A 24,727-nucleotide genomic window follows, 5' to 3' on the forward strand; every position below is an offset into this window, starting at 1 on the left:
GTTTATAGTTTATAAACGTTTTTAAGAATGTTAGGATAGCCTGAACATGAGAAAGTTGGTTTAGTGTCTCTAGCTTGAATGTTTCAAGAGTTTCTCTGGGTGGGTTATATTATGCCAATGTGTGCACATTTATATAGTTATCATTTATAAACGTTTTTAATAATTTGAAATTAGGATAGCCTGAACATGAGAATGGTGGTTTGGTGTCTCTACCTTGAAAGGTTAAGACTTACTGTTGGTGTGTTATATTTTGCTGATTTATATAGTTATAGTTGATACATTTTTTTATAATTTGAGGTTGGATAGCCTGAACATGTGAAAGTTTGTCTGGTGTCTCTAGCTTGAACGGTTCAAGAGTTACTTTTGGTAACTACCTTTGTTGCCTTCATAAGCACTACATAAATGTGTTACAAAGCATGTATGTCATGCTTTATAAAGGGTTGATAAATGTGGCATAACTCTGTGACATAATCACTATGTCAAATATGATATAAACATGTGCTTTATAAAGGGTGACGTGCTGAAGGATGCCATACGTTCTAAAGTGAAGTCATGTTAGTCACATTACACCTAATCTCGTTCCCAAACACTTCTGCCCAAATGCTCCGAAGCTCTGGTGGACCAAATGTGCGCAAGGTCTGATGGACCAACGCATCAAGCTTGGCCTTCATTAGTTAGGGTTAAGGTTTAAAATCACATTTAAGAAGAGAAATTATGGAAATTGGCAGAGTTTAGCCATAGTTTTGACTTTGTGGCTGTGTTAACTAGTGGCGACCAGGGGGAATGATGACAAATACTTTACTCAGTAAGGTCACTTCCATAGAATTCTATGGTCACTCCCACTAAGGCCAACTTTGAGGGGTTTATATCCCAGGCTTCTGTGCTGTGTGTGCAATAGCCTGGGGACGACATTACACCAGGCAACACTTACCTTGATGAAACCAACATAAGGAAACTGAAAGTGGCTTTCTTATGTAACCAAGTTACATGATCCTCAGTACACAAATACGCACACAACAACATAACGAGCCATACCGTGCGGTGCTGGGCCCAGTCAGGTCTTCGACACATTCACCCACTCCCCCGCTGAAAGATCAGCCAGAAAATGTTAGCACCATTGTAGTAGGTTGTAATCAAGCCCTGGTCTGCAGCATGGGAACAGAAGAAGAATACCTGATGCTGTAGTCTCAGGTTGGACTACTCCAAATCATCTTGGCTCTGACACACAAACACAAGCTTTGCAGGTGGATATTATAAAATAAGGATTTGCTGGAGTCCAAGTCAAACTAAGATTCTTTATTTCTGAGCTCAGAGACAAACAGAGTTAAACAGCGCAGTGTAGATAGTCTATGTTCCGAAGCATTGGGTGATAGGCACATATCTTTATAGTCTCTTGTTCTTGGGCGGGACTTTAACTATACAAGGACGCAGGTGCAAGCTGGTTTGCAACACGGGGTGATACTTCCGAGAACAGGACAGTTTCACACAGTTTGACAAGGTTAGTCACAATCACAGTTATGTGGACACATACAATAAACATTTCCCATTACACCATCAACCCATTGAAATACCTCTCACACCCTACAGTAACCTATTTATTGACACTTTATAATATAGTGAGTGAGACACCTTTGGTCATTCAGAACACATCCAGAAAGACTATAGCGCATGACGCTGTACATTCTTTAATAAAGTCAGACCCCTTTGGTCATTTATAACACATACATAAATGCCTTGTGTCATATGACGCTGTTCTTACTATAAAGTCAAAGACATGTTAAAGCCATACATTTCCTTTTATTTGTAATTTTTTTAAACAGTACACATATATTTAGTTAGAAATGTCCAGCAATGCAATTACATTGAACATAACATAGGACTGGGAACTTTTTCCTGGGCTGGTGGACAAATGGTTCTTGCCTCTCTCCTGCTGGAAGTACTGCATGTTGGTTCCAACCGTAGAAAGTAACAACAACAAAAAGTTAGCAGGTCTGTTAGGAAATGCCTTTGTCACACCATCTGGATAAGGGCATTTCTGTGCCCAGTTCCTACATTTGAATATAAAAATTGATTTAACAAAACTATGCTCCATTTTATCTCTGGTGTGTTCTGCCTCCTCATTAATTCACGTAAGAAGTAGCCCATTTCAATGTTGTGGACAATTTATGTTTGAGACTTTACTGAACTGGACAAACTTCTATCTTTGAGGAGAGCCCAAGCACATCTCCAGTGTTTCCTTAAATCAAGTATGCATACATTTGTGCATCTATAGTCAAAATAGGCCTTGCACAAACCTTTTCCCCCTGGCACATTTTCTGGCTGGTGCCTGCATTGCCTTCATTGTTGTTTTTCTTACAAATAATAACTTTGGACATGTGTGCATAACTATAAGTGCCTTATTTTCTGTATATCGTGTTGTCTTTTATATCGTGTTGTATTGGTCACATACACATGTTTATCAGATGTTATTGCGGTTGTAGCAAAATGCTTGTGCTTCTAGCTCCGACAGTACAGTAATATCTAACAAGTAATATCTAACAGTTTCACAACATATACCCAAAATACACGTAAATCTAAGTAAGGAATGGATTAAGAATATATACATATATGTCAGAGCGGCATTGGACTAAGATACAGTGGCATAGTACAGAATACAGTATATACATATGAGATGGGTGATGCAATATTTACACACAATTAAAGTGACTAAGATAGTATAGAGTACAGTTTACACATATGAGATGAGTAATGCAAGATTCGGAGACAATATTAAAGTGGCTAGTGTTTCATTTCCTTAAAGTGACCAGTGATTCCTAATCTATGTCCATAGGCAGCAGCCTCTGATGAACTGGAGATGGCTGTTTAACAGTCAGTGGTGTAGTATAGAATACAATACAGTATGTATATATGAGATGGGTGATGCAATATGTAAACACAATTTAAAAGTGACTAAGATATCGTAGAATAGTGTGGAGTGCAGTTTACACATATGAGATGAGTAATGCTAGATCTGGAAACAAAATTAAAGTGGCTAGTGATCAATTTCTAAAAGTGGCCAGTGATTCCTAATCTATGTCTATAGGCAGCCGCCTCTGATGTGCGAGTGATGGCTGTTTAGCAGTCTGATGGCCTTGAGATAGAAGCTGTTTTTCAGTCTCTCGGTCCCAGCTTTGATGCAACTCAACTGACCTCGCCATCTGGATGATAGCGGCAGTGGGCAGTGGTTCCCCCCCTGCTGTTCCTCCTATGAACATTCTACACCCCCCTCAACCATGAGCATCAAATGAGATTTCAAAATATCCCTTGGTGCACGGTCAAGATGATTATTAAGAAATGGAAGGTCTACGGCACCACCAAGACCATGCCGAGATCAGGCTCTCCCTACAAACTGTTTTGTATTTTTAAAGTGTGGAGAATGGTATGTAGATAAGTGGGAAAAAACCATTATTTAAATGCATGAAACTCTGAGGCACTGACACTTCAAAATGTGAAAAAAGTTCAAGGGGGTGTCGACTTTCTATAGGCACTGTTTTGTGTTTTTGTCCATGTCACTTTGCCTTACCAAAACATTTATGCAGCATTGAAGGACCCCGAGAACACAGTGGCCTCCATCATTCTTAAATGGAAGAAGATTGGAACCACCAAGACTCTTCCTAGAGCTGGCCCCCCGGCCAAACTGAGCAATCGGGGGAGAAGGGCCTTAGTCAAGAGGTGACCAAGAACCTTGTGGTCCCTCTGACAGAGCTCTAGAGTTCCTCTGTGGAAATGGGAGAACCTTTCAGAAGGACAACAATCTCTGCAGCACTCCACCATGTAGGCCTTTATGTTAGAGTGGCCAGACTGAAGCCACTCCTTAGTAAAAGGCACATGACAGCCCACTTGGAGTTTGCCAAAAAGCACCCAAAGGACTCTCAGACCATGAGAAACAAGATTCTATGGTCTGATAAAACCAGGATTGAACTCTTTGGCCTGAATGCCAAGCGTCATGTCTGGTGAAGAATGGTGGTGGCAGCATCATGTTGTGGGGGAAGTTTTTCAGCGGCAGGGACTGGGAGACTACTCAGGATCGAGAAAAAGATGAACGGATCACAGAGAGTACAGAGAGATCCTTGATGAAAACCTGCTCCAGAGCGCTCAGGACTTCAGACTGGGGCGAAGGTTCACCTTCCAACAGGACAATGACCCTAAGAACACAGCCAAGATAACGCAGGAGTGGTTTCGGGACACGTCTCTGAATGTTCTTGAGTGGTCCAGCCAGAGCCCAGACTTGAACCTAATCGAGCATCTCTGGAGAGACCTGAAAATAGCTGTGCAGTGACGATCCCCATCTAACCTGACAGAGCTGGAAAAGATCTGCAGAGAAGAATGGGAGAAACTCCCCAAAACAGGTGTGCAAAGCTTGTAGCGTCATACCCAAGAAGACTCGAGGCTGTAATTGCTGCCAAAGGTGCTTCAACAAAGTATTGAGTAAGGGGTCTGAATACAAATGTAAATTTGACATTTCCGTTTTTTTTTTATAAATTTTAAAACAATTCTGAAAACCTGATTTTCTTTGTCGTTATTGGGTATTTAATATATTTTAGAATAAGGCTGTAACGCAACAAAATGTGGAAAAAGTTGAGGGATCTGAATACTTTCCGAATGAAGTGTATATGACCAAAAAATGTGAATTGATGGTGTTGTATTGTTTGGAGTTTTTCCTGCAGATGCTGAATGTGGTTGTTTACTGTAAATATCATAAATGTTGAGAAATGTGATGTGTTAGATGACGAATATTTATTCAATTGATTGGAAATGCTGTGCAATTGTGGAGAGGGACAGGTCAATGTGATCTATCCCCATACATCAGGGTCATTTAAGTAGAAACGAAACAAAGTGAGTAATGGAACAAGTGAACAGCCCGTCTTACTTATTCACTTGAGTTAACAATTCAGCAAACCAACTTTAGCATAGGGCTGGTGGTCAACGCACTACAGTGGTTGAGTGATTGAATAGAGGCATGATTTAAGCTCATCAACCCTCTACTTTTACATTGCACTGCAGGAAGCTGCCTTCTGGTGCCACAAGCTCACACATGCACACGGACACATGCACGCACATGCGCACACGCACACACGCACGCACACACTCACACACACACAAGGAAACACACAGCCTTTATTCAATGAGATCTTCCCACATACAGTATCAACCTGGCTTGTACGTCTTTCTCTTCCTTTATCGACATGTTTAGACATGCTTATGCATGGTAAGAAGAGAGGTTAAACAGAACACATGACAACAAGGTAGGTCATGTATACAGAGGACAAACTGTTTGTCTACAGCACATTGCACACAATATTGGTTTATTTGTTCAAATTTGGCCCTATATCCGTGATGTGGGAGGTAGTCTCTTTGTGCAAACAGAAGATAAACAATATGTAGGTGGCACATTGGTTTGTCATTCCTTTAAATATAGATATCCTACTCAGTGTCACCCTGGCCCTTTTGAACATAAAATTGGGCAGACTGCCCCTGAAAAGACAAGGGGCCTAATTTGTCTAAGATGCTGTGTGCACAAAAAAAGACTAAACTTTGCATGTGCCAATTTTCCCACAACGGTTGGTATTTATCCATTTTGAACTTGACTGGGGGATGGTGTGAGTATCTTCATGTACATTTCAAACTGTGAGCACAACTTCTAAAATATCAATCAACTGTATTCCAAGCAAATGGGCATATTGTTTGTTTGTTGGAAATGGGAGGTGTTTGATGCGCGGGAACTATAATAGGCCTAATAGTAGGCTAATAAAAACATAAAAATGTAGGCCTAATCTAGGCTGACTAGACCGGGCTGTAACTTAACAAAATGTGGAAAAAGTCAATGGGTCTGAATACTTTCCGAATGCACTGTGTGTTTCCATAATGAGCTCTGCATCTGTCTTAAACTCCGCAACTTTGTCATTCCCATCTTTCTTTTGGACAATCTCTCTTTTATTACTCACTTTGGCCTGCTGGGCTGGGGGGGGGGACCTTGGCCACGCCTTCACTGCTCGCTGAAAACAGAAGTGGGGATTGGAAATAAACATCATAGTTGCTATATAAAAAGGACTTCAGACATCTCTACATATCATAGCATGTACTGTATCTCTGACCCTCTTTACCTTTGCACATATCTGGCTGGTCCTAAGAAGATCTCTGAATGACTTCTTTCTCTGTCTTCTCTTGATTCATCCCCCCACTTGCCAGGACATTTTCACCTTTGACCTTTGCTGGCTGATATATCTTTTCACTCTATTTTCTTAAAATCTCTCCAAGCTTATCTGTATTCGGTAATGCTGTAACTGTAAACTTTGTTTTGTCTTTTCTCCCAATTCTCCTCTTTCCACTTTTGCCATACTTCTGCACTTATGAACTCATCGTCCATATCATAGTCACTCTCTGACCAGCCCATGTCAATGTCCAGGTCCTTTTGACCTTTGCTGCCTGGTCTGTCTAAGTGTCTTGAATCTTTCCTCTAACTGCAGCAAAAACAGAGAAATCTGACAAGAGAAGAGAGTGAAGGGACATTAATACACACAGAAAAACAGAAATAAGAGAAATGCCTTGAACATGCTTTCAAACTAGCGCAGGCAGCACTCATCATTGTATCAATATGCTACCATTCTGTTTTTTTCACAGTTGCGCTTTGCTGGCTCATCCTCCTGAGGGTTCAGAGTCTTTGACTCAGCTGCAGCAACTGAAATCTGACAAGAAAAAATAAAATGACTGGCATTAATATCAAAAGGAGTGTGTTTGATTATAGTACCCTCAACACTAAAATATGTACAGCATTGAGTATGCTTTCAAACTGAATTTGCTTTCAAATTAGCGAAAGACAATAGACTTTTACAGACAAGTTCAGGACAGTTTGAGTATCAATAGTCCATCAGACCATCATATTCATTTAATAAACTGCAATCCAAATATCAATCTATGACTACTATAGAGTTAAATGCTTCATTGCACAAAACAACTGTAAACAAAGATTCCCTTTGCACTGGGTCTGTTTGACCTCAGCACCAGCTGAGAAGATGGAGAAATCTGGAAGAGAGGGAGGTGGGAAACAGACAGTATAAGTGAAGGTGTTGAAGCTAACCTTACATATCACACTTTATTCTCCGTCTATCCTCTCTCCTTTTTACCTTCGCACTTTGCTGGCTGGTCCTCCTGAGCCAATCTGACTCATCACCCCAGACTACGCAAAGATTGAGGAATCTGTCATGAAAAGGAAAAATGAATACATGGGGTCTTACAGTATGTGACAATAACAAACAGTAATTCATAATGATGCACCTCTCCTCTTTCTTACCTTTGCACTGCTGGGTGTGCTGAGTCTCTTTGACCTGAACACCAGCTGAAAAGATTGATACATCTGCAGAGGGAGATAGATAGGAGAGATAGATAAACATACTGAGGGTATTCATGCTCACTTCACATTCTGAACTTCAAGAATATAGTTATTCTTCTCTTTATCCTCTATAGTGGTATTTCTTTTTAAAGTCTCTCTCTTTCGTCGACATGTTTTACCTTTGCATTTTGCTGGCTGGTTCTCCTGAAATACCTTTTTCTTTTCAACTCCCTCTTTCTTTTTCTTCTCTTGGTTTATTTCATCTCTCTCAACTGTATTCCCATCACTTTGGAGTTGTGCAGGTGTCACGCTCTGACCTAGGAGAGCTGTGTTTTCTCTGTTTAGCTAGGTCAGGGTGTGATAGGTGGGTGGGCATTCTATGTTTTGTGCTCTATGTTTTGGACGGGTATGGTTTCCAATCAGAGGCAGGTGTCTATCGTTGTCTCTGATTGGAAGCCATACTTAGGCAGCCTGTTTTTCCTTTGATTTTTGTGGGTAGTTGTTTTCCGTTTTGTCAGTGTGTACCTTACGGAACTGTTGTCGGTCATTTTATTGTTTTGGTTCAAGTGTCTTCATTAAAATTAAAAAAATTAGCACTATACACGCTGCGCCTTGGTCTACTCATTTCGATGCCTGTGACAGAACTACCCACCACAAGAAGACCAAGCAGCGTGCACTCTCCAGGAGGAGGAGCGGGACCAAGCAGTATGGCTCAGAGGAGTGGACCTGGGAGGAGATCCTAGATGGGGCAGGACCCTGGACAAGGCCTGGGGAGTATCGCCGTCCGCAATGGGAGATAGAGGCAGCAAATGCGGAACGACAATACTGGGAGGAACAGCTAGGCAAGCAACAGGAGGCCGAGAGGCAGCGCCCCCAGACATTTTGGGGGGCCCACACGGGTAGATTGGCTAAGGCGAGGTTAAGACCTGAGCCAACTCCCTGTGCTTACCGTGGGGAGCAAGTGACTGTAGAAGCACTGTGTTATGCGGTGGTGTGCACGGTGTCGCCCATGCGCACTCACAGCCCGGTGTGCTCGGTGCAAGCTCCTCACCATTGCCGTGCTAGAGTTGGCATTCAGCCAGGAAGGAGTGCCTGGTCTCCGGTGTGTTCCTGGTCTCTGGTGCATCTCCTCGGCCCAGGTTATCCTGCGGCAGCTCTACGCATGGTACCCCCAGTTCGCCAGCTCAACCCAGTGCGGCCTATTCCAGCTCCCCGCCCTTGCCGGGCTATAGTCAACATCGAGCCAGGATGGGTTGTGCCAGCCCTCAGCGCCAGACCTCCAGTATGCCTCCAAGGCACAGTATACCCTGTGCCTGCTCCGCGCACTCTCCCTCCAGTGCGCCACCATAGCCCAGTAAGTCCTGTGCCTGCTCCGTGCACTCTCCCTCCAGTGCGCCACCATAGCCCAGTACGCCCTGTGCCTGCTCTACGCACCCAGTCTCCTGTGCGTCCCCCCAGTCTGGTGAGACCGGTTCCAGCTCCCCGTAGGAAGCCTCCAGTGATAATCAATGGTCCGAAGCCTCCAGTGATAATCCATGGCACGAATCCTCCAGTGATGATCCATGGCCCGGAGCCTGTAGGGATGATCCATGGCACAAAGCCTCCAGTGATGATCCATGGCCCGGAGCCTGTAGGGATGATCCATGGCACGAAGCCTCCAGTGAACATCCATGGCCCGGAGCCTCCAGTGATGATCCATGGCACAAAGCCTCCAGTGATGATGCATGACGCGGAACCAGTAGTGATGATCCATGGCACGGAGCCTGCAGCGAAGGTCCCCGGTCCGGAACCTACAGAGACGCTCTTCAGCCCGGAGCCCCCAGCGACGCTCTTCAGCCCGGAGCCCCCAGCGACGCTCCTCAGCCCGGAGCCTCCAGCGACGCTCCTCAGTCCGGAGCCTCCAGCGACGCTCCCCAGTCCGGCGCCTCCAGCGGCGGTCTGCAGCCCGGAGTCTTCAGCGGCGGTCTGCAGCCCGGAGTCCTCAGCGACGGTCTGCAGCCCGGAGTCCTCAGCGACGGTCTGCAGCCCGGAGTCCTCAGCGACGGTCTGCAGCCCGGAGTCCTCAGCGACGGTCTGCAGCCCGGAGTCCTCAGCGACGGTCTGCAGCCCCGAGTCCTCAGCGACGGTCTGCAGCCCCGAGTCTTCAGCGACGGTCTGCAGCCCCGAGTCTTCAGCGACGGTCTGCAGCCCCGAGTCTTCAGCGACGGTCTGCAGCCCCGAGTCTTCAGCGACGGTCTGCAGCCCCGAGTCTTCAGCGGCGGTCGGCAGTTCAGAGCCTCCGTCGCTGATCCACGGTCTGGTTCCTCCGGCGACACAGAAGCGGGGGGATCAGCAGGCGGTGTGGGGGCTACGCCCCAAACCAGAGCCGCCGCCAATTATAGATGCCCACCCGGACCCTCCCCAATAGGTTCAGGTTTGCGGCCGGGAGTTCGCACCTTTGGGGGGGTGGATACTGTCATGCTCTGACCTAGGAGAGCTGTGTTTTCTCTGTTTAGCTAGGCCAGGGTGTGATAGGTGGGTGGGCATTCTATGTTTTGTGTTCTATGTTTTGGCCGGGTATGGTTTCCAATCAGAGGCAGGTGTCTATCGTCTCTGATTGGAAGCCATACTTAGGCAGCCTGTTTTTCCTTTGTTTTTTGTGGGTAGTTGTTTTCCGTTTTGTCAGTGTGTACCTTATGGAACTCGTCGTTTTATTGTTTTGGTTCAAGTGTCTTCATTAAAATTTTTAAAATGAGCACTATACACGCTGCGCCTTGGTCTACTCATTTCGATGCCTGTGACAGTAGGAGCTTTCTTTTCCTCAATGTCCACATTCCAGTTTTTCCATTCGACTTTACATAATGTAATGAACTCATTGTCAATATCCATTGTTGCCTCACTACTATAGAGCCCCACAGTGGAGGTGTTATAATACCCATAAAACCTAGCGGTCAAATTGGTTCCAATTGTTTTTTACACCATTCATTTTTCCCATAGGGGATTTTAGAAACTTTTAAACTAAGGGCTGCCTTTTGTATAGGTTTACACTGGCGTGACACTTTGATATCCATGTAAACCTCTCGGACAAGGTGACTTTTATCAATATGTTCAGCTCTATTTACGCTCAGATTCGAAAAAGCTAATTTGCATCAGAGTAGACATCATTCAAGACTACAAATCCCTGCAAGATCCTGCACGTCATCTCTAGCTGACACCTTTGCTAACAGGTATTGTGTCCATTTAAAACTTGCACAAGGCAGTTCACAGAATTGTCAATTAAAATAAATGTTGCCAAATTATTCCTTACTAAATTTAGCTAACATTAGAAAGTTAATCCAGAGATTCTTACCTTTGCCTCGATTCGGCAGTCTCGTCCAGATGATCATGGCATTTGGAGTTCTTTATGGTAGTCACAATAGCTACTAATTAAAATGTCATTATGGGGGGGTAAATACAGGCGAATACATTGATAAAGTCACCTTGTTCTAGAGAGATTTACACAGTTATCAAAACGTCAAGCCAGGGTAATGTTTATACGACTCCTTGCATTCTTTGACCACATTCCTTGAGTGCCAAGCGTCACGTCTGGAGGAAACCTGGCACCATCCCCACGGTGAAGCATGGTGTTGGCAGTATCATGCTGTTGGGATGTTTTTCAGCAGCAGGGACTGGGAGACGAGGCAAAGATGAAGAGAGCAAAGTACAGAGAGATCCTTGATGACAACCTGCTCCAGAGCGCTCAGGACAGACTGGGGCAAAGGTTCACCTTCCAACAGAACAATGACCCTAAGCACACAGCCAAGACAATGCAGAAGTTGCTTCGGGACAAGTCTCTGAATGTCCTTGAGTGACCCAGCCAGAGCCCAGACTTGAACGCGATCTAACATCTTTTGAGAGACCTGAAAATAGCTGTGCAGCAACCCTCCCCATCTAACCTGACAGAGCTTGAGAGAATCTGCAGAGAAGAATGGGAGAAACTCCCCAAATACAGGTGTGCCAAGCTTGTAGCGTCATACCCAAGAAGACTCGAGTGTCACGGTTGTCGTAGGAATGAGCGGACCAAAGTGCAGCGTGTGTGACATTCCACATTTTATTTATACTGTGAAACTATGCAATACATAAATAAACTGAATGACAAAAAACAACAAACCGTGACGCAGAGGTGAAACATACACTACTCAAAATTAATCTCCCACAAACCCAGGTGGAAAAAAACCCTACTTAAGTATGATCTCCAATTAGAGACAACGAGGACCAGCTGCCTCTAATTGGAGATCATCCCAAACAAAACCCCAACATAGAAATACAAAACTATAACCTGAACATAGAAATAGAAACAGGGGAAAAAAAACTGTCACGCCCTGACCTACACTACCATAGAAAATAACATCTTTCTATGGTCAGGACGTGACATCGAGGCTGTAATCGCTTTTCAAAGGTACTTCAACAAAGGGTCTGAATACTTACTGTATATAAATGTTATATTTCAGTAATAAAAATGTACAAAATCTAAAAACCTGTTTTTGCTTTGTCATTATGGGGTATTGTGTGTAGATTGATGAGGGGAAAAAACGGGTGCGTTGATAGACTCCTAAGGATTAATTAAACAGACAAGACACACCTACCCCATCACATTCTACACACATATCTTTTGTAGTAAGAATATAATGAAATATAACAGAATAAAATACAAATTACATTTTTGCCAAACAACTTGCGTCATGGCAACGCATAGAATCGAAGTCATTTAAAAAAGTGATATTTTGAAACAGAGCCCAAGGCAACCCTATTCTTTATTGATCCACGTTTAATCGCTTTCCTACCCTCAATCCACTTTGTAAGGGAGCAGTGGTAGGGTCGTACATTAAGAGTATCTTTATCATGAGACCAATAGAAATAGCAATCTATATTTTCAAAAGCATGTGAGTCTCGTGTTCATATTTCAGAACCTCCGCGGGCTTTTAGAGTTGCCTTTACGCGATCGAGCAAAATAATAGACGTACACTTGATTTAGGCTACATTGTTGCATGCTAAATGTTTGTGATCAGTGATAGATGAGCAAACGAATAGATGAGCTACCACTTCCACTTATCCAGCCAGAGATCAATTAACCAAATACACAGACAGAGATTCAGTGAAACTAAATCACGTTGATTGATTAAGACAAGTCACAGGCTTTTGGTCAGGAGTAGGTCTATGCTACTAAGCGACTGCGAGTGAAGAGTATAATAACCCACTTATTAAGCTACATAACATGCTGGCAAAATGTTCTGATCAGTGCTAATAAATGAGAAGTACTCACTTTAACTTAGCGTACATTTCTACAGCCTAATTGTAACCTAACCAATATTCAAACGGAGATTCAGTGAAAAGAAAAATCGGACATTGATTGATTTATCAAGACAAGTGTCACGTCCTGGCCATAGAAAGCTTTTATTTTTTATGGTAGATTAGGTCTGGTCGTGACAGGGGGTTTTGTCTAGTTTATTTATTTCTATGTTGGTTCTAGTTTCTGAATTTCTATGTTTTTTTGGGGATGATCTCCAATTAGAGGCAGCTGGTCATCGTTGTCTCTAATTGGGGATCATATTTAAGTTGTTGTTTTTCCCACTTGGTTTTGTGGGAGATTATTTTGAGGCAGTGTATGTTTCACCTCTTCGTCACGGTTTGTTATTTTGTTTAGTAGTTTATTTGTATGTTTTGCATAGTTTCACAGTTATAATAAAATGTGGAACGATACACACGCTGCGCCTTGGTCTCCTTCGTATGAAAACCGTGACAACAAGTCCCCACGCTTGTCTCAAAGAAGCGCGAAACGGGGCTGCAATAGTTGTCCACACGCGGGTTGGCTATTGCTTCAAATGTTTTATAATGATCCGATGACTTTTGGAGTTTCAGTAAGGGAGTAAACGTTATTTATAATAAGGGTTACAAGGAAAAAATCGGACCTCTTTGAAATGAAAATGTATGGCCCTTCCATCAGCAAAATATATTTAACCTAAACCCTCCATGAATGCTTGAAAAAAAACTAAACAAGGGACCCTCCCCTATTCTCCAAATAATAATGAAATCATAAAGTGGATAGCAGAGAACGCTTACCGTTTACCCTCACCTCTTGGACAGACCAGAGCCTTAGATATGCAGTTTTAGAAACTGTTCTCAGTCCTATAAGCATTACACTTCAACCTTCTGGCTACGGGCCAGAAGGTTGTGGGTTCACAGACCACCGTGGACAATAGTAGGGGTGGAAAGATCTCCTTTACAGTAAAAGCATTGCATGAATCTATCATCATATTTGCAGGTTTGAGAAAAAAATTGCCTTTAATAAATATTTCATGCAATTCTACATTATTTTACATATTAGCAGAATCTTTATTAATACCACATTACTGAAATAACATGCTAAGAATGGACAGAGATAGGCCTATGTGTTCATCTTATCATATTTCTCCAATGCCAAATCCATGTGTCTTGTTTGCAACAAAACTGTCTGTGCTTGCAAATAATTAAACCTGAGACGTCATTAGGAATCTGACCATGGTACTTTCAAAATTTCGGCCTACCTACTTTTCTACCCCAGACAGAGTAGGACTACCGACGCAGAAACATTTTGCTGACAGGTGTATAAAATTGAGCACACAGCCATGCAATCTCAATAGAGAAACTGTCATAGGATGCCACATTTCCAACAAGTCAGTGCAACAAATGTCTGCCCTGCTAGAGCTGCCCCGGTCAACTGTAAGTGCTGTTATTGAGGAAACGTCTAGGAGCAACAACACAAGCTCACAGAACGGGACCGCTGAGTGCTGAAGCGTGTAACAATTGTGTGTCCTCGGTTGCAACACTCACTAACTTCCTTTATTTCTTCACTTATGCACTCATTGTCACTTTCGATTACTTCCTCAATTTCACTGTCACTTTCTGACCAGTCTATATATATTTTTTTTTTCACCTTTATTTAACCTGGTAGGCCAGTTGAGAACAAGTTTTAATTTACAACTGCGACCTGGCCAAGATAAAGCAGAGCAGTGAGACACAAACAACAACACAGAGTTACACATGGAATAAACAAACGTACAATAACACAATAGAAAACAAAGTCTATATACAGTGTGCAAATGACTTGAGGAGGTAAGGCCATAGTAGGCCATAGTAGCGAAGTAATTACAATTTAGAAAATGAACACTGGAGTGATTGATGTGCAAGTAGAAATACTGCTGTGTAAAAGAGCAAAAAAGTAAATAAAAACAATATGGGGATGAGATAGGTAGATTGGATGGGCTATTTACAGATGGGCTGTGTACAGCTGCAGCGATCGGTTGGCTGCTCAGATAGCTGATATTTAAAGCTATATCAATGTCCAGGTCCTTTTCACCTTTGACCATTGCTGCCTGGTATTTCTGAAGGTTCTGAGTCCTATCCCTGGCTGCAGCAAAAATAGAGAGATCTGACAAGAGAAACAGGAGTGTTATTAAATGGACTTTCCAGCGATAGTAACACAAAGTGGTAAAAGACTGGAACATGGATTCAAACATGCTCATCACTCATAATTGTATCCATACAGTATGCTGCAACTCCAAATAATGCCTTTTAACCATTGCTATTTGAAAACATTCTGCAGTTAACCTGTTGAGGACAGACGTTCCGCTAGTGGAACCCCGTTCCGCCTGCGGAACCCCTAGCAAACAGCCAATGGCATCGCACGGCGCGAAATACAAAACCAACTAAAATACCACAATAAATTTTTCTCAAACAATCAACTATTTTACACCATTTTAAAGATAAGACTCTCGTTAACTTGTTATGGATAGGGGGCAGTATTTTCACGGCCGGATAAAAAACGTACCCGATTTAATCTGGTTATTACTCCTGCCCAGAAACTCGAATATGCATATAATTAGTAGCTTTGGATAGAAAACACTCCAAAGTTTCTAAAACTGTTTGAATGGTTTCTGTGAGTATAACATAACTCAAATGGCAGGCCAAAACCTGAGAAGATTCTGTACAGGAAGTACCCTGTCTGACCATTTCTTGGCCTTCTTTGTCATCTCTATCGAAAACAAAGGATCTCTGCTGCATATTTATATCAAAAAACAGCTTTTTACATTAGCATGTGATGTTCAGAACTAGCATACCCACCGAAAACTTGCGGTGAATTTACTAAATTACTCATGATAAACGTTGACAAAATACATAACAATTATTTTAAGAATTACAGATACAGAACTCCTTTATGCAATCGCTATGTCCGATTTTAAAATAGCTTTTTGGCGAAAGCACATTTTGCAATATTCTGAGTACATAGCTCGGCCATCACGGCTAGCTATTTTTACATCCGCCAACTTCGGGGTCACCTAAACTCAGAATTACTATTAGAAAAATTCGATTACCTTTGCTGTTCTTTGTCAGAATGCACTCCCAGGACTTCTACTTCAACAACAAATGTTGTTTTGGTTCCAAATAATCCATAGTTATATCCAAATACCTCCGTTTTGTTCGTGCATTCAGGTCACTATCCGAAGGGTAACACGCAAGCGCAATTTCGTGACAAAAGATTTCAAAATATTCCATTACCGTACTTAGAAGCATGTCAAATGCTGTTTAAAATCAATTTTTATGCTATTTTTCTCGTAAAATAGCGATAATATTCTAACCAGGCAACGTTGTATTCATTCAAAGACTGAAAGAAAAACATGGTGAGTTCTCATGACCGCGCAGACTGACCACTTACAAACTCTGCTCCTATACTTTGCCCAGAGACAGCAGACACCCCATTCCACTTTCTGGCGGCTTTAGAGAGCCAATGGAAGCCTTAGAAAGTGTCACGTTACAACACAGATGCTGTAATGTTGATAGAGATGCAACAGAAGGACAACAAATTGTCAGACAGGGCACTTCCTGTATGGAATCTTCTCAGGTTTTGGCCTGCCATATGAGTTCTGTTAAACTGTTATATACAGACACCATTCAAACAGTTTTAGAAACTTTTGAGTGTTTTCCATACAAATCTACAAATTATATGCATATTCTAGTTTCTGGGCAGGAGTAGTAACCAGATTAATTTGGGTATGTTTTTTATCCGGCCGTGAAAATACTGCCCCCTATCCGAAAGAAGTGAATAACCTCTTAGTGATCCCTTAATGCGCCAATTCCATTAGCGAGATAGATTTGACAACATCCGGTGAAATTGCAGAGCGCCAAATTCAAACTACAGAAATATCAATATTCAACATTCACGAAAATATAAGTGTAACACATCAAAATAAAGCTTAACTTCTTGTTAATCCAGCCACTGTGTCAGATTTCAAAAAGGCTTTACGGCGAAAGCACACTATGTGATTATCTGAGGACAGCGCCCCGCATACAAACACATGAAAATCATTTTTCAACCAGGCAGGTATGCCACAAAAGTTAGAAATAATGATATAATAAATGCTTTACCTTTGAAGATATTCTTCTTTTTGCAATCCCAAATGTCTCAGTGACACAATGAATGGTCATTTTGTTCGATAAATTCCTTCATTATATCCACAAAATGTCCATTTATTTGACGCGTTTGATTCAGAAATACACTGGTTCCAACTCGCCCAACATGGCTACAAAGTATCTAATAAGTTACCTGTAAACTTGGGCCAAACATTTCAAACAACGTTCCTAATCCAACCTCAGGTATCCTAAAATGTAAATAATCGATCAAATTTAAGACGGGATAATCTGTTTCCAATACTGAAGAAAAATAACACGGAACGGGCTCCTGTTCACACGTTGTCACGTCCTGACCATAGAGAGCTCGTATTTATATAGAGTAGGTCAGGGTGTGACTGGGGGGTTTTGTCTAGTGTATTTATTTCTATGTTTGGTTCTAGTTTCTTTTTTCTATGTTGGGGTTTTTGTCTAGTTTAAATTTTCTATGTTGTGTTCTAGGTTCTTTTTCTAGGTTGTGGTTTTCGTATGATTCCCAATTAGAGGCAGCTGGTCATCGTTGGCTCTAATTGGGGATCATATTTAAGTTGTTATTTTTCCCACTAGTGTATGTGGGAGATTATTCTGAGTTAGTGCATGTTGTACCTCTTCGTCACGTTATTTTTTTATATATATAGTTTATTGTATGTATTGCATAGTTTCACATATAAATAAAGATGTGGAACGATACGCACGCTGCGCCTTGGTCTCATTCATACGACAACCGTGACACGCGCACCAAAATACTAGAGACCTTCAGAGTGACACGTACAAAGAACAGCACTACTTCTTCATTTCTCAAAAGAAAAACATCGACCAATTTCTAAAGACTGTTGGCATCTAGTGGAAGCCATAGGAACTGCAATCTGGGCCCTAATAAATCAGGGTTCCCATAGAAAAGCATTGGAAAACACAATGACCTCAAAAAGAAATTTCCCTGCATGGATTGTGCTCGAGGGTTTCGCCTGCCAAATCAGTTATGTTATACTCACAGACATTATTCTAACAGTTTTAGAAACTTCAGAGTGTTTTCTATCCAAATCTAATTATAATTATATGCATATGCATATCCTAGCTTCTCGGCCTGAGTAACAGGCGGACGGACGTGAAAATACTGCCCCATAATGGCTGCCCTCAAGTGGAAAAGTGAGAGATACACATATTAGTGAGGGTGTTCAAGCTCAACTCACATTCTTTTTTTGAGACCAAATTTTTTGGGGGTGGGGGGTAACAGGTACAATATTCAAAAACATCGGTAAAATATTCAAACCAGGGAAAAAAAATTCTAACACTTATTGCCTGTCTTTTTATTCTTAATTTTTTCTACATCTCTTTCATTTTTACCTTTGTATTTTGCTGGCTGGTTCTCATGAAGGACCTCTTTCTTTTCATCTCTCTCTTTCTCATCCTCTTAGTGATGATGTTGACAAAGACAAAATAATCTATCTGGCATTCTCTATTTATCTCATTTGTATTCCCATCCTTCTGGAGTTCATCATGAACACATCATCACTCTTCCAGTTACTCTCTGATCTGTCTATATCAATGTCCAGGTCCTTTTAACCTTTGACCTTTGCTGCCTCATCTGTCTGAGTGTTCTAAGTTTTTCCTTCAGCTGCAGCAAAAACAGACAAATCTGGCAAAAAAAAGAGGGAGGGGACATTAATACACACATCAAAGTAAATCTCAGCTTCGTTAAAAATACAGTCAAGAAAAATGATTATATTGATCATAGTGATTCAGGAGTAACATTAAAACTGATTAATAAGCCCCATTAACATTAGACAACTTAACAGAAAACCCTCAAGTTGCTGAAATAAGTTAATTAAATCAATGATGAGAGAATAATCAGAATAACTAAAATATCAGTGCAAATGGCACTATTTTGCTAAGTGCAGAGATGTATTATAGGTCATGAATGTTTAGGGGCATGCTACAGACTTTGTGGCACTTCAGAAAGATCAGCATACCTATCACGTCCTGACCAGCAGAGGGAGTAATTGTATTAGTTTTGGTCAGGACGTGGCAGAGGGTTTGTGTTTTGTATGTATTTCTACGTTCTGTCTAGGTTAGTTTTTCTATGATTAGGTTTGGGTGCTGGACTCTCAATTGGAGGCAGGTGTTTTTAGTTGCCTCTGATTGGGAGTCCTATAAGTAGGTGTGTGTTTGGTTTGTCATTTGTGGGTAGTTGCATTTCGCACTGCTGTTGTAAGTATAGCCTGTGAAACTGTCGGTCTGTCGTTCTTTGTTTTTTCTTGTGTTCACATTTATTTAATAAATATATATGTTGAACATGCAACCCGCTGCGCCTTGGTCCTCTCTACATAATGACAGCCCTTACAGAACTACCCACCAAAAATGGACCAAGCAGCGGAGGAGGGAGAAACGGATGGACTATCTTGAGACATGGACAGAACAAAGGAGAAGCATTTCCAGGGCTATGGAGGAGTTAAGGGAGTCTGAGAGGCAGCCCCAAGATTTTTTTTGGGGGGGCACAAGGGTAGTTTGGCTGGGCGTGGATGGAGCCCCAGGCCAGCTCCCCGTACCCTTTTTGGGCAGAGACATACTGGACAGGTCCCGTGCTTTGGGGTGATGGGTGCAGTGGCAAGGCCGGGTATTTTCAGGCCGGTATGCGCAGTACCAGCACCCCGCATGTGCCAGGGGAAAGTGGGCATCCAGCCAGTACGGGTGATACCAGTCCTGCGCTCGAGACCGCCAGCACGCCTCTATGGTCCAGTGTTTCCCGCTCCACGCACTAGCCCTGAGGTGCGTGTCTCCAGGCTGGCACATCCAGTACCAGCACCACGCATCAAGCTTCTAGTGCGTCCGCCCAGCCTCGACAGTCCAGAGCCGCCCACCAGCCAGGAGCCGCCAAAGCCGCCCGCCAGTCAGGAGCCGCCAGAGCCGCCCGCCAGTCAGGAGCCGCCAGAGCCGCTCGCCAGTCAGGAGCCGCCAGAGCCGCCCGCCTGTCCGGAGCCGCCAGAGCCGCCCGCCTGTCCGGAGCCGCCAGAGCCGCCCGCCTGTCCGGAGCCGCCAGAGCCGCCCGCCTGTCCGGAGCCGCCAGAGCCGCCCGCCTGTCAGGAGCCGCCAGAGCCGCCCGCCTGTCCGGAGCCGCCAGAGCCGCCCGCCTGTCTGGAGCCGCCAGAGCCGCCTGCCTGTCCGGAGCCGCCAGAGCCGCCCCCCAGCCTGGTGAGGCCTGCACCCAGGGCCAGGCCTCCTTTATGTCTCCCCAGCCTGGTGAATCCTGGGCCAGCGCCGCCAGAGTCGCCCGCCAGCCGGGCGCCGCCAGAGTCGCCCGCCTGTCCGGAGCCGCCAGAGCCGCCCGCCAGCCTGGTTAGTCCTGTGCCTGCACCCAGGGCCAGGCCTCCTTCATGTCTCCCCAGCCTGGTGAATCCTGGGCCAGCACAGCCAGGGTCGCCCGCCAGCCGGGGGCAGCCAAGGTCGCCCGCCAGCCGGGCGCAGCCAGGATCGCCCGCCAGTCCTCCGGCGCGGCCAGGGGCGCCACCTAAGTGGGCGACGCCGAGAGTGGAGCGGAGTCCACGTCCCGCACCTGAGCCACCTCCAGGATAGGTGGGTTGGGGAGGGGGGGGTGTAGCACAGTGCCGTCGTTGACGGCAGCCACCCTCCCTTCCCTCGCTTTAGTTTAGGGGGATATTTTTGTTTGGGGGTTTTTGTGTTTTCTTTTGAGGTGCATTCGGGGTCTGCACCTTTAGGGGGGGTACTGTCACGTCCTGACCAGCAGAGGGAGTAATTGTATTAGTTTTGGTCAGGACGTGGCAGAGGGTTTGTGTTTTGTATGTATTTCTACGTTCTGTCTAGGTTAGTTTTTCTATGATTAGGTTTGGGTGCTGGACTCTCAATTGGAGGCAGGTGTTTTTAGTTGCCTCTGATTGGGAGTCCTATAAGTAGGTGTGTGTTTGGTTTGTCATTTGTGGGTAGTTGCATTTTGCACTGCTGTTGTAAGTATAGCCTGTGAAACTGTCGGTCTGTCGTTCTTTGTTTTCTTGTTTTTTCTCGTGTTCACATTTATTTAATAAATATATATGTTGAACATGCAACCCACTGCGCCTTGGTCCTCTCTACATAACGACAGCCCTTACAATACCTCAAATCCAAAGGTTGAGAGTTCAAATCATAGAGGGGGGGGTATATTTTATGTAGTTACCTGTGTTTTGAAATTGGTGGGAAACGCCAATTGGCTAATCGCCAACAAGCTGTGTCAGCCATAAACTAAAAGTAAAGCTATCATGCTTGAAAACAAATTATATAGATCCAAAACCATATTAATAAAAAATGTTGTTGTTACATTTACCTGCCGAAAATGCTGTTATTGAGGTAATTTCCTTAATAGGAGACATCAGAGGTCAGTATGTGAGAGAAGTCAGAGCTTAGGGATGATAGACGCATTTCTCACTAGTAATTACCAATTGGTAAGAATTTTTCCCAGTTGTATGTGGTAAATTTCCACTATCCACTTGGTTACGAATGCAGCATAACGTACAATCATTACTGCACTTTAAAATGTAGTTGGGGCAATGTGCTGAAGGGACTTCTTTCGCATTTTTTGAGGGGTGGTAAAAATGATGTTGTATTTGTGCCAACCGTCAGTGGAAATGTTGTACCAGTATAAGTGGTTTTATGATTATGTGGATGCAGCTGGTTCACAGGAAGTAAATGTTTCATTTTCAATAACTTACTGTCAACTAATTACAAGTGGGTTTTTGTGAAATTCACAGTAATTTACTGCAGCTAATGCATCACACTCACTGACCTGATGGTCTGGTAGGAAAGTGAGTGCTACAATTACATGGTGACTAGCTTTAAATTAAATAGCATATGGTTCTTTGGTATCACATGCACTTATGTGAACAGAACTGACAGTCTGAAAGCTTAATGTTTATCAACAGAGCATATTAAGTGGGATGACTTTCCTGCTTATGGAAGACCAAAAAGAGCTAGCTGAAAGCCTCAAATAAGCCAAGCCTGTAATATTTTGATAGGTTGGCACTGTTACAGTATGCTGCCAATCAGCAAGTGATGTGCATGTTGTCAATAGGAGAGTCAGTGAAGGGACAGTAGGTTACTGGCAAGATTGCTAGTGGCAGCGTGTGTCATGTAGGTTACTGCCAATATTTTACCAGGAAGTTATTGTGACTTTTACAATAACTTACTGACAAGTTGTTTCCAGTTAAGAAATGACATTCACAGTCATTTCTGAGACCAAGTTAACATTAAGTTACTGGAAATGCACAATGATCTCTTCACAGGGCAGCTCGTTACTGACATTCTCTTACAAAGTTTTACAAAATGTGCTACTTTCATTAGCATAAACATCAAACACTTCATTTAAAGACAACAATGACAGATTGAAGACAGCGGTGCAGAATGCCTCAAGATAAAAACGTAATATTCAATATCTGTGAATGTGACAAAATTTTTGCACTTCACTCCACATACTCGTATCCTTGTGGGAAATAACCTATAATCAGGATAACAAAACAAAACAAATGATGAGGCTAGAGAAATGTATCGACCAATGTCACCAACACAGTCAACACTAAAATATTAAATTCCCAAAAGAAAACGAGACACCTCAACAGACACAGACTATTTATGCTTTTCACCACCTGAAATGGTGAGTGTAGGAACCGACTCGCTAAAGTCGATAAATTGGGCATACTTGAACTAGTCAGTAAAGTTATAAAGAAGTTGAAGGCGAGCCTCGAGATGAGTAAATGAAAAAGCAGCGACAATGGAGAAAGAAACAAACAAGCTAAAAGGTACAGTCAATACTATTGAAATGGACATTAAAGATTTTAAAAAATAGAACATGTTTCTGAGAGAAGCTTTACTTGAAATACAGACTAGATCTATGCGAGACAATCTGATGCTTACCAATATTAAAGAGAATGAGGGTGAAGATCCAGAGAGTGTGGTGAAAGATTTCCTGGTTAAAGTGCTACAGATCACAGGCGATACAAAATCAAACTTGTACATCCTTTCGGACAGCAAGGAAACCGATTTGAAAGCCCAATCGTTGCAAAATGTGCATTCTTTAAGGATAAAATAATGGTTAAAAGTCTGGGCAAAAGCCTCGCTGGCATGAAAATAGGCATGACTGATCAGTTCCCAAAGGAAATTGCAGAACGGTGCAAAGTTCTGTACCCACTCTTTAAAGTAAATAGACTAAAAAGGAAACGTGTAGCTCTCGTAGTCGATAACCAACTGTTCCGAGACACCAAGACTACTCCATGGCTATTGTAAATAATGCAAAGTTCCCATAGAGGAGTCGAATAATGGAACACCCAATACTATCCATGGTAGGGATTGTAATAAAAAACTGGAAATCTATCAAATACAACAATTGATAAAGAAATAAACTACAAATACAATATACCATTCAAGATAGGGAATGTTGTAAAATAATTAGTTTTCGACATTCTATTTATAGTATTTTAGAAATAGATAAGACAGAATTAGAAGAAAATACAATTATTGAAATAATACATCTTCAAATATAAGGAACTGGAACACAAAAGTACTCAAAAGCCCAAAATTAGGTAGGAATCAACATGGTAGAGATAAAAACACAGCAAACAGAGGACATAGAAGGCACAGTATGTGGGTATGTGATGGTGTATATGTGGGGGGAGTGTGGTTGTCATGGAAGATAGGGTGTGTGTTTTTTAGATTGGAAAAGTATGGTGAGTTAAGTGAGTGAAAAAGTAAAATGGTTGCAAATGCCAGAGCCCATGTGTGTCTGCGAGCGGAAGTGGTAACAGGGAGAGTTTTCAATTTGTGCAGATATGGGATATATATTTTAAAATATATTACAAAAATAGTCTATTTATTTATTGTCCTATCATGACGGAACGGTCCCCAACCCTATACCCTAGGCACACCCCTGATCGAGAAATCTTTATCTGTTTTATAGGCCTACAGCAAGTAGCATATACGCAGCCAAGACAGAAAGATAAACGAGGTCAGAGACTCACTAAAGCAACACCGCCCCCTCAAGAGTCTGTGCCTGCCTGGTAGGATTGGTCCTACAATGCTAAAGCCCCCGGGTGTGTGAGCATAATATACAAGGAATTTCTCAAAGCTGCTAATGAGAACCTTGACGACCTTGCATCTAGCCGGTGGGAATTCCAATGGAGACCCCCACCCAGGTAGTGGAAGTGCTGGCAACACTAGCTGCAGTAACCCATGGGGAGGGGGTCAGACTCGGATAATCAGAGAGAGGGCAAATTATTGTGGCCCTGGAGGCACAAAATAATCAAAGGTCTGACTGCACAGTGATGCTTGGGAAAATGGTAACAGCGGGGGACCAGCGTGTGTGTTTCAGGGAATGGGGTATATCTGAGCTCCATCAGCTAAAACTTGACATTGGTTAATCAAATCTCCCCATTCTTGCTCAATTTTGCATGCCTTCTCAAACAGCTACAACTGTATATGCATTCGCACATCAAGTCTTCTCTTCAGTGGGGCTCGGGGGTTGGAACAACTTTTGAACATTTGAGCTTGTGGTTGGTTGATTGTGTGGGAAGGTTGGGGAGAGTGTGTGTACGTATATCCCACATCTGTTGCTATGGGATAAAGCTGTTTGGGACAATATAGGATGAATCTGTCCGGGTTGGTGCCCCACCTTGGGTTGTGCCGTGGCTGGGGTTAAAAATATCCCTCTAGTGGTGTGGGGGCTGTGCTTTGGCAAAGTGGATGGGGTTATATCCTGCCTGTTTGGCCCTGTCCGGGGGTATCGTCGGACGGGGCCAGGAGGGGTCTTTATGCTCCAGTATTTATGCTGCAGTAGTTTATGTGTCAGGGGGCTAGGGTCAATCTGTTAAATCTGGAGTATTTCTCCTGTCTTATCCGGTGTCCTGTGTGAATTTAAGTATGCTCTCTCTAATTCTTTCTCTC

The 24,727-nt window shown here is 43.1% G+C and overlaps 1 long non-coding RNA gene across 2 annotated transcripts; it reads right to left on the reverse strand.

Moving 5' to 3' along the window:
- Positions 1-1,281: 1,281 nt before the first annotated feature.
- Positions 1,282-23,206, reverse strand: LOC115197035 (uncharacterized). Of its 2 annotated transcripts, XR_003878954.1 has the most exons (8): positions 22,706-23,206; positions 18,155-18,446; positions 7,331-7,393; positions 7,164-7,236; positions 6,642-7,062; positions 6,144-6,521; positions 5,985-6,035; positions 1,282-1,939 (listed from the first exon to the last, which is right to left on the reverse strand). It is a non-coding gene; the product is annotated as an uncharacterized LOC115197035 (long non-coding RNA). The 2 variants fall into 2 exon arrangements; XR_003878953.1 differs by lacking the exon at positions 18,155-18,446 and having other exon boundaries at positions 22,706-23,201.
- Positions 23,207-24,727: the final 1,521 nt, after the last annotated feature.

This window comes from Salmo trutta, chromosome 7 (genome assembly GCF_901001165.1).
Source record: "Salmo trutta chromosome 7, fSalTru1.1, whole genome shotgun sequence".
In the NCBI taxonomy this organism is placed as follows: Eukaryota; Metazoa; Chordata; class Actinopteri; order Salmoniformes; family Salmonidae; genus Salmo; species Salmo trutta.